The 11,385-nt window shown below is 44.2% G+C and overlaps 1 pseudogene; it reads left to right on the top strand.

Annotated features, from left to right (window-relative positions):
• The first annotated feature begins 463 nt into the window (after nucleotides 1-463).
• On the top strand, nucleotides 464-8,301 carry LOC122433257 (annotated as a pseudogene).
• Nucleotides 8,302-11,385: the final 3,084 nt, after the last annotated feature.

Here is an 11,385-nt window from a genome sequence, read left to right as displayed (position 1 = left end):
CTGAGGGTCTAGAATTTGGATAATGCTGGCAAGGGAGTGAGTGGAGCAGAAGTGAGACCAGCCAGCCAGGGAGGGGCCAGGCTGGTCACCAGGTCTCCAGATGGGCCTGGGCAGCCTCAGGTGGGGTGCCTACACTGACCCCCAGTGATTTTCTTTCCCCTTCCTCCATCAGCAGTTTGGTTTCTTCAAACGTCAGCGCAAGGAAATAATGAAGGGAGCAAACGGACAGACTGTCCTAGAAAATGGAACAGGAGACCCCCAAGTTGTTCAATAAGATACTACCTCCTGTTGTCCTTTGGATCTGCGCTGAGAGGTTCCCTGGCCTTCTTACTCTCACCCCAGTCAGGCCTGATGGGGAAGAAGCATTCCAAGCGAGGGGAGCTGGGATCAACCGCTTTCTGCCTTTGGGAGGATGCAGTGTGTTTGCACAAATCACCTTGCCAGGGAGGGGGCATTGGTCTTATCAAGGCTCCAACTGGAAATCCCAGGACAGGATCCCTGTTGTGCCCTCTGAGGACCTGACTTGGAATTTCTACCTAGAAATCCATGGACAAGAGCCTCAGGTTCCAGTCTCCGTTTGTCTGCTAACCACTGATGACCTCTCTAAAATACAGTTCCGAGCCAGGCGCTCATCTTCATCCATCTTTGGTGGCTCCCCATCACTTGAAGTGTAACTTCTGAACTCGCCAACTTGATGTTAGGAATCCAATTCCCTTTCTAAACGTCTGGCTTTGGAGCACACAGCATAAGCTGATCTTGCCTCTCCGTCACCTTCATTTCTACAGATGAAATGAAGCGGTTCAGCTGAGAATCTGAGTCCAGATTTCCGGAATTGAGTTGGGAATGAAATGTCTGCATGTTGGAACTCGTGAACACGGACTGGTCAGTGTTGGAGGGTTGAGTGCCCCTGCCCCCAAGAAGGGGCATGGCCTTGATGCCACTTGGGCTCAGATAGCTCCAGAGTCTCCCGGAGATTAAAAGAGGCTCAAGATTGGCCAGCCTGCAGTACCTTCTAAACTCAGCCCTTCATTCTGACCTCAGACTCCACGCTGGGAACTGCTGGCAGTTTAGTCTTTAGTTCCCCATTTGTTTGGAATCTGTTTGCAGTCCGCATTCTTTGAAGACTGTTGGTTCAACCCTTTCCCCAGTTCCTAGCTTTTTTTTTTTTAAAGAATGCTTGTTTAAAAAAAAAAAAAAGGCTGTACTGGGTCTTCTAGTTGCAGCAAAGAGGCTTAGTGGCCCCTTGGGAGGTAGGATCTTAGTTCCCTGATCAGGGATTGAACCCGTGTTCCCTGCATTGGAAGGTAGATTCTTAACCACTGGACCACCAGGAAAGTCCCCTCCACCAGTCCCTAGTCTTTTGACTACTGGTGGTGTCCACAGTTCTAGGTCCTCACTTACTGTCGGTTTCTGTTAGTGAGCACAAGAGATAAAGACTGCCGGGAATCTCAGAAGCCAAAAAGTTGCAAAAAAATGGTGGGAACGGATCAAGCAGTTTCCTGCCGCCTAACTCAAAGATCCCAGTGTCACATATGGCAGGATAAGTTGGTCACGGAACGAGTTAGGTTGACAGTAGTTCACCTGCCAAAACGTCCAGAAAATTTTTATGCAGTGAGGCAAACTGTTCATTACTGCGTGATCTCCAACCAAGTGACATATCCTTTTAGGTACTGGTGTGGCTCTGAGATACCCAAAGACTTAGCTAATAAATAAATAAACTTGAGAGAGAGATGCATAGACTCAGCTATGGCCCGATACAGACTCAGCTGTGACCCGATAGCTTGAAGGACTGCTTGGACTTTGGCTTGACCTTCCTGGCCTCGAGAGTTTTTTAAAGTCCATTTGAGGTTCCTTATAAAAAGTTCCAGCAAAGCAGTCTTAAACTTACATGATCAATGACTACTGTTTTTTACTTATTCATTTTTGGCTGTGTTGGGTCTTCGTCGCTGCACCCGGGCCTTCTCTAGTTGTGGTACTCGGGCTTCTCACTGTGATGGCTTCTCTTATTATGGAGCACAAGCTCTAGGGCATGTAGGCTCTGTAGTGGTGGCTCCCAGGATCTAGAGCACAGGCTCAGTAGTTGTGGCGGGATCGAATCCGCATCTCCTGTATTGGCAGGCAGATTCTTTACCACAGAGCCACTTGGGAAGCCCATGGACGCCAAATGAACACCCCAAATGAAGCAGCTGATATATATGAATGTAAACCATGTGAGGTGGGCTTTGTGATGACTGAGATATTTACCTGATGAACAGGCCCATTACCCAAGTCATGGTAAATGCTGTGGTTAGAAGAGACCCTTTCACACGGGCACCCCATATAATGCAATTGTTGCAAAACCAAAATACAGTGCAGGAAGCTTTATTGAATTTCCTGTCCCAGCTTTCCTTCATAGGTCTTACAGATGCAACCAAGTAAAGGGCTCAGGTACCCACGGCGCAGAAAGTCAAGCTGTGACAACAGGTGTTTGCAGCAAGGTAAGGATTTATTGCAGGGCACCAAGCGAGGGAATGGCAGACAAGCCTCAGATCCATTCCAACCTGGTCTTTGAATTAAAGGGTTTGGTTTTGTTGTTGTTGTTTTTTTTTTCCCTAAGGTGACGAACAAAGAAGCTGGGATTAATCATTTCTTCTGACATTTCTGTTTAAAAAAATAATTTTAAAAATGTATTTATTTTTGGCTGTGCTGGGTCTTGGCTGCTGCACGGTCACTTTCTCTAGTTGTGTGTGAAGCCTTCGAATTTTGGTGGATTCTTTTGTTGTGGAGCAGGTGCTCTAGAGCGTGCGGGTTTCAAGAATTGAGGCACACGGGCTCCGTAGTTTCAGCTCTCAGGCTCTAGAGCACAGGCTCAGTAGCTGTGGAGCCCTGGCCTGATTGCCCCGTGGCATGTGGGATCTTCCCAGACCAGGGATCGAACCCGTGTCTCCTGCACTGGTGGGTTTCTTACCACTGAGCCCTTGTGGCATTTCTTAATCATAGTTTTGGAAGTTGGGATGTCTCTGGTGTAGGATTCTCTGGTCAGGAGGTCCATATGACTCGGGAGTCTGTTAGCTTATCTTGCCCTGGAGAAGCAACCTGAGTTTGTACATTGATGATTTTATCTATAATAACAATTTAAGTACATTAACAATGTTATCGGCAGAAGCCAAATTTTAGTCATGTGACTCTGGCTGATTCGTGTTCGGTTAGCACAGAATTGAGGTTCTCTCTCTTTAGTCACTAAATCCTAGAGGGCACGAAATGGGAAATAAAGTTTTGCATTAAGAGATTAATCAGTAAGGGAATTTGGAAGACTCAGTTTCACAGATGGTAATAAAAATATTAAATTAATTAACAAGAGAATAAGAAGAGGCTGAGGAGAGATTCAAGGGACTTCCCAACAGAGTGAAAAAATTTAAGCAGTTATTAAGAATTAAGGTGAATAAGCAAATATTGATAGGAAACAAATGAAGAGGAAACAGAAAGGGGAGAGTCATGAGACTCGTCCCAGCAGAAGGAAATCCTAAGATGATTTTGGAGAAGTTGATAAAGTTGGCAACCATCTGGCCTAGAAACATTAAGCATAAATTTTTCAATCTGTGTTAAATATGGAAGGTCTTATCTACATGGATTTGATTACAGAAACTAACAAAGTATTCTCTAAATAATGAAAAAAGAGAAAAGAGGGAAAAAGGAAAAAGTCAGATTGCAGAAATGATGATGAGAAGCCTGACCAGTCATTGCTTGGTACAGTGGTTAGATGGGTTTATCAATTTAAAGATTGACAAAAGGGCCTTGCTTCAATCCCTCACCAATGACCAAAAGCCTTTGGCACAAGAGTGGGCCAAGTGGTCAGAGGGTGGAGAAGGTTCCAGGACTCCTTGAGACGGAAACCACATCAATTGGTGAAGCCCCTACACAGGCAGCAATTAGATGATGAGAATGTAAACTTGTAATGATTGATAGGATTATGAAAGTTGGAATGCTGAAACAGGCTTTACATAAAGAAGTTGTGTCTCCCTCTATGGGACTGGATATTACCTTTGGCAGTAGAACACTTCTCCTATCTAGAATTGTGGATGAAGTCCTAATGGAGGCTGCAGTTAGGAGAGCAAATGCTGTTGGGAAAATAGTGCCGATAAATATATAACACACAGGGGTACCACAAACCTTCAATTTGCTAAAAAACAAACAAACAAACAAACAAAAAACCTTTCAATATTTGCAATGCACAGTGAAGTACAATTTTTTAAAAAAGGAATGTAAGGTAAAAGTTTGTAGGAGAACTGGTGGGTTTGAAGTCTTTATAGTGATTACTTTTTTTTTTAATTTTTGGCTGTGATGGGTCTTAGTTCCTGCTCCCCGCCTTTTTCTAGTTGCAGTGAGGGGTGGCCACTCTCTAGTTGCAGCTCACAGGCTCTAGAGCATGGGCTCCGTAGTTGTGACACATGGACTTAGTTGCTCCATAGCATGTGGGATCCTCCCAGAGCAGGGATCAAACCCATGTTCCCGGCCTTAGCAGGTGGATTCTTAACCACTGGGCCACCAGGGAAGTCTTGTTTAAAAAAAAAAACAAAAGTATGTATTTGGCTGTATCAGGTCTTAGTTGCAACAAACGAGATCTTTATTGCAGTGTGCAGGCTTCTCTGGTTGTGGCATATGGCCTCCAGAGTGTACAGGCTCTGTAGTTTCGGCTTGCAGGTTTAGTTGACCCACATGTAGGATCTTAGTTCCTCTACCTGGGATTGAACTAGCATCCCCCAAATTGGAAGGTGGATCCTTAACCACTGGACCTCCAGGGTTGTATTCCCATGTTGAATCTCATAGGAATATTTCCCCAACTAGTATTGTGTAAAATAGAAGACATATAAATCTTCCCTTCAAGTAATGCTAATTGGGCATGCTAAACGGAAACCAGGAAGATTCCCTGAGCCCACACATTGTACAATAGAAGCCAGGGTGTTGGTGGGGGCAGATTCTCCCTATGATAGCCCTGTGTGAGATAACCCTGCATGGAACCTAGCTGGGGCTTATGGAAAAACCCTATGAGCAATGCCTACTGGGACTTAGGCCTAGAGAGTTAAAATAATCTAACGAACACGGCCATGCCCAGGATAGCTTCCTCTGTTCAGTTCAGTCGCTCAGTCGTGTCTGACTCTCTGTGACCCCATGCACTGCAGCACGCCAGGCTTCCCTGTCCATCACCAACTCCCAGAGCTTGCTCAAACTCATGTTTGAGTGGACCATGTCCACTGAGCCAGTGATACCACCCAACCATCTCGTCCTCTGTCGTTCCTTCTCCTCCCACCTTCAATCTTTCCCAGCATCAGGGTCTTTTCCAGTGAGTCAGTTCTTCACATCAGGTGACCAAAGTATTATAGCTTCAGTCCTTCCAATGAATATTCAGGACCGGTGTCCTTTAGGATGGACTGGTTTGATCTCCTCGCAGTACAAGGGACTCTCAAGAGTCTTCTCCAACACCACAGTTCAAAAGCATCAATTCTTCAGCACTCAGCTTTTTTTATGTCCAACTCTCACATCCATACATGACTACTGGAAAAACCATAGCTTTGACTGTATAGACCTTTGTTGGCAAAGTAATGTCTCTGCTTTTTAATATGCTGTCTAGGTTGGTTATAGCTTTTCATCCAAGGAGCAAGCATCTTTTAATTTCATGGCTTCAGTCACTATCTGCAGTGATTTTGGAGCCTAAGAATATAAAGTCTGTCACTGTTTCCACTGTTTCCCCATCTATTTGCCATGAAGTGATGGGACCGGATGCCATGATCTTAGTTTTTAGAATGTTGAGTTTTAAGCCAGCTTTTTCCCTTTTCTCTTTCACTTTCATCAAGAGGCTCTTTACTTCCTCTCTGCTTTCTGCCATAAGGGTGGTGTCTCTACATATCTGTGGTTATTGATATTTTTTCTGGAAATCTTGATTCCAGCTTGTGCTTCATCCAGCCTGGCATTTCACATGATGTACTCTGCATATAAGTTAAATAAGCAGGGTGAAAATATACAGCCTTGATGTACTCCTTTCCCAATTTAGAATAGCTTCATAGTAAAATGGATATTGCTTATCTAGGGTCTCAGTTTGGGGGAGAATGTAAAGAAGAAATAAATTCACCAGCAGGGAGACTTTCCCACACCCCCACTGCTCCAGGATTGACTCTGGAACCGTGTGAGGAGCTGATGGATTCTACTGTCTCTTGGTCAGTGCCCCATACACAGCTCTCCACTGACAGACAAAGAGCACTTTGGTTTGTGGATGGCCGTTCCAAGATAAATGGACAAGATTCTTGTTGGAAGGCTACCGGTCTGATTGAAGAAGGTAAGAGAACAGCCTGGTATGTTGAATTGCATGCTGTTTTCCAGGCAGTGATGGAGGAGTTGACCCATGTTAAAAAGTCCCTATGTTTGGGTTTTTGTTTTGTTTTCTTAAATATTTATCTATTTGTTTATTTGGCTATGCCAGGTCTTCGTTGTGGCATATGAGATCTAGTTCCCTGACCAGGGATTGAACCCAGGTCCCCTGCACTGGGAGCAGAGAGTCTCAGTCACTAGACCATCGTTTGGGTTTTTAATGCCTCATAGGCAGTGGTCAATGGCCTGCCCGTTTGGTCGGGTGGTAGATTAAAGGAAACCTGGCCTGTTAAGGGGACGCTCATAAGGGGTGTGATCCTATGAAAATTGGAGGAATGCATTAAATCAGGATATGTCTATGCCCTGGAAGAACTACTTTCCAAGTTTGGAAAGTGACTGTAATTGACAAGCAGATATCCCCATGTGATCTCTTGAGATGGCCATTGGGTCCAGAAATGAGGGGACGTGAGGGCGCTGTATCAATGCAGAGATGGGCTGAATCTAGACCTGTTTTTGTAGCTGTTCAGTAACAAAAATTCAAACAAGTAAATTCTAAAGATCTAAATGACTTTATAAAATGATTCTTTCCCCTTCTAAGGCCTCACCAAAATGGCCAAAATGAAGTTCAATCCCTTCGTGACTTCTTACAGAAGTAAGAACTGAAAAAGGCATTTCAGTGCACCTTCCCACATTCTCAGGGAGATGATGTCTTCTCTTTCTAAGAGCTGAGACAGAAGTACAACGTTCGATCCATACCCATCTGAAAGGATGATGAAGTTCAGGCTACATAAGGGCACAACAAAGGGCAGCAAATTGGCAAAGTAGTCCAGGCTTACAGGAAGAAATACATCATCTACCCTGAACAAGTGCAGTGGGAGAAGGCTAATGGCAGGACTGTCCATGTGGGCATTCAGCCCAGCAAGGCGGTTATCACCAGTCTAAAACTGGCAAAGACCGCACAAAGATCCTTGAACATAAAGCCAAATCTTGTCAAGTAGCAAAGGAAAAGCGTAAATATAAGGAAGAAACAATTGAGAAGATGCAGGAATAAAGTCATCTTGTCAATAGCTTTCATTAAAAACTGTTAAAATGGGAAAAAAATTCATGAATCAGTCAGCATCTCATCTAGCAATAGAAAGGAGCTTCTTCGTCAAGCTGCAGATAAGAAAAGGTTTCAAAATCAGAGCGGGAACAGAAAAAAGGAAATTATCATAAAAGAAAGACTTGTTTTAGGCAAGGTCATCCTTCTAAGGGGAAACAGAAGGAGTTTATCAGCAGATTTATTCCTAACGCTGATTAGGAAATTCCCGTTTGGCTGGTTAAAGGTTGAATTCCTGGGGAAGATTGAAACTGTAATTAGTTATGTTTTAAGTCTTGATTTGCTGATGTGGGAACATAACAAAGATGACTCATTTGGGGACTCCTTTGTATCATACCTTCTAAGGCATAAAATGTCAAAAAGATTGTTCTGTCTGCCAGCAAGAGGGACAGAGACCGCAGATAGTGTTGTGACAGCTTCCCTGGTGGGAAGGTGCTAAACATAGCTGGTAAATCAGATGGATGCTGGTAACCCTGGGGGCAGCAGATGTGTCCTGACAAGAATAGATTGATTCTGGATTGGGCTTTGCTAACTCGGTGGTAGATGAAAATGCTTACAGCATTATGAAAGAACTGGAAGAGAAAATATTGCATCAATATGGATGGCTAATTGTCATTTCCCCAGACCAAGGAACTCCTATGATGTCCAACAATGAGCGGAGAGATGCCCACCTTGGAGTGCTAGTTTGACAGAGAATTGGAGCTGGCAATTAAAACATTGGTTATCAGAACTTTCCTGGTGGACCAGTGGTTAAAACTTCGCCTTCCAATGCAGGGGGCATGGGTTTAATCCCTGGTCAGGGAGCTGAGATCCCACATGTCTTGCAACCAGAAAACCAAAATATAAAACAGAAGTAATATTGTAACAAATTCAATAAAGACTTTTAAAATGGCCCGCATCCAAAAAAAATCTTTAAAAAAAAGTTGGTTGTCTAAAAACACCTGATCTCATCACTTCATGGCACATAGAAGGGGAAAAGTGGATGCAGTGACAGATTTTTCTCTTCTTGGGCTCCAAATTCATTGTGGACAATGATTGCAGCCATGAAATTAAAAGACACCTGCTCCTTGGGAGAAAAGCTATGACAAACCTAAACAGTATTAAAAAGCAGAGACATCACTTTGCCAATGAAGGTCTGTATAGTCAAAGCTATGGCTTTTCCCAGCAGTCATGTACAGATGTGACAGTTGGATCATAAAGAAGGCTGAGTGCCAAAGAACTGATGCTTTCAAATTGTGGTGCTGGAGCAGACTCCTGAGAGTCCCTTGGATAGCAAGGAGATAAAACCAGTCAGTCCTGAAGGAGATCAACCCTGGATATTCATTGGAAGGATTGATGCTGAAGCTCCAGTACTTTGACTACCTGATGTGAAGAACTGACTCGTTGGAAAAGATCTGATGCTGGGAAAGACTGAGAGCAGGAGGAGAAGGGAACGACAGAGGACAAGATATTTGGATGGTGTCACCGACTCAATGGACATGAGCGAAACTCTGGGAGATCGTGAAGGACAGGGAAACCTGGCATGCTGTAGTTCACGGGGTCACAGAGGGTCAGACACAACTTAGCAACTGAACAACAACAAAGCAGAGTGGAGGGTGGGGATAAAGGCATGAAAAGCTAGTTAAAATGCCTTCACCAGTGTGTACTCACATTCAACACGATTATGAGTGGGGCTAAACAGAAAGATAAAGAACTTTACAGCATACTAACACATATATATGGAATTTAGAAAGATGGTAACAATAACCCTATATGCAAAACAGAAAAAGAGACACAGAAATACAGAACAGACTTTTGAACTCTGTGGGAGAAGGTGAGGGTGGGATGTTTCAAAAGAACAGCATCTATACTATCTATGGTGAAACAGATCACCAGCCCAGATGGGATGCATGAGACAAGTGCTCGGGCCTGGTGCACTGGGAAGACCCAGAGGAATCGGGTGGAGAGGGAGGTGGGAGCGGGGGATCGGGATGGGGAATACGTGTAAATCTATGGCTGATTCATATCAATGTATGACAAAACCCACTGAAATGTTGTGAAGTAATTAGCCTCCAACTAATAAAAAAAAAATAAATTAAAAAAAATGTTTTAATAGAAAAAAAAAAATGAGTGGGGCTAAAGTTGTGTCCCCACTGGGTAGATTTCTCTGCTCATCTACCACACAGCACAGCCAGTCTGCTGACACTGGGTTGTGGTAGAGGGAAAGTACAGCATTTATTGCAGGGCACCAAGCAAGGAGAATGGACAGCTTGTGCTCAAAAGACGTGAACTCCCTAATGACGTTCAGGGAAGGGTTTTAAAGGCAACACTTGGGGTGAGGGGTGTAGCTCCTGAACTTTCCTCCAATTGGTTGGCTGTGAGATAGCAGGGTGATGTTTCAGAAATCTTAATCATCAACCTTCTGGTTGCAACCAGCTGGAATCTACGTGCTTGTAGTCAGCATGTGGTCACCGTCCTCTGCCTGAGTGGGTGTCTTAGTTTCTGCAGAACAACTCAAAGATATGTGTCAGATCATTAGGTATATTCCTTGAGGAGAGACAAGGACTCTGTTTTATCCCTGAACTATTGTTTTACTGTTGTTGTTGATTTTTAATATTTATTTATTTGGTCGGACCAGGTCTTAGTTGCGGCATGTGGGATCTTTTAATTGGGGTATGTGGGACCTAGTTCCCAGATCAGGGAGTGAACCCAGGCCCCCTGCATTGGGACCACAGAGTCTTAACCACTGGCCCACTACGGAAGTCCCTAAAATGTGATATATATGATGGAGTATTATTCAGCCTTTAAAAGGAAGGAAATTCTGATAGTTGCTACAACGTGGGTGAAGCTCAAGGACATTATCCTAAGTGAAATAAGCCCAGTCACAAAAAAGACAAACACTGCTGTAACTCCACTTATGGGAGATACCTAGAGTAGTCAGAGTCACAGATACAGAAGGCAGAATGTTGGTTGCCAGGGGCTGGGGAGAGGGGAGTTATGAGGAGTTGTGGTTAAATGGGTATTGAGGTTTGATTTTACAAGATGAAAAGAGTTCTCGAGACGGATGGTGGTGACAGTTGCCCAACAAAGAGAGAGCACTTGACACTGCTGAAATTTACATTTAAAAATAGCTAGAGGGTAAAATTTACCTTCTGTGCATTTTACTACAATTTAAAATAAAAACAAGACTTCCCTGGTGGTCCAGTGGTTAAGAATCTGTCTGCCGCTGTAGGGGACACAGGTTTAGCCCCTGCTCTGGGAAGATTCTGCTGGTCAAGGAGCAACTAAGTCCGCGTGCCACAACTCTGAAGCCTGCGTGCCTAGAGCCCGTGCTCCACGATGAAAGAAGCCACAGCAATGAGAAGCCCGTGCATTGCGACTAGACAGTTGCCCCAGCTCACTGCAATAAAGTCCACTCGTAGCAATGAAGACCCAGGGCAGCCAAAAATAAAAATAAAATCTCAAATGACTATATTTCTCCCTGACATCCCTTTAATATGAAATACCCATCCCTCCTCACAGCACTGCAAAGATGAACACAGTGGCCATGACTTGATCAGATTCACAATTCTCTCTCTTTCCTTCAGCACCAAATCAAGGTCGAAAGGTGTCTTGTTAACTGCACCCCCTCCCCAGCCTCCCCCCGATTCTCTGCCAACCAAGGGTACGTAGACCAACTTCTTCAGGCCAGCACTCCATCAGCACCCTTTTCCGGCCACTCAAAGAAAACATTAATTCACAGGATGAACATTAGTTACAAACAACCGAATCTCATTCTCAGTGACTCAGGTTTTCAGTGGTAAAAATTTAGCAAGCACATCTGCCCCAAAAATGCGCTGCAGAAAAGCCCAGGGCTGATTCAGACTTTCCACATCAGTGACTTCATCCAAGTATAAAGTGATATGGTTCCTAGGTCACACACGAGTTAGTCATCGCTACCTCATTGTACAGGCTTCCCACGTGGG

This window comes from Cervus canadensis, chromosome 32 (assembly GCF_019320065.1).
Source record: "Cervus canadensis isolate Bull #8, Minnesota chromosome 32, ASM1932006v1, whole genome shotgun sequence".
Classification (NCBI taxonomy): Eukaryota; Metazoa; Chordata; class Mammalia; order Artiodactyla; family Cervidae; genus Cervus; species Cervus canadensis.
The sequence above is the reverse complement of the archived record's forward strand: the minus strand, read 5'-3'. Positions and strand labels throughout refer to the sequence as shown.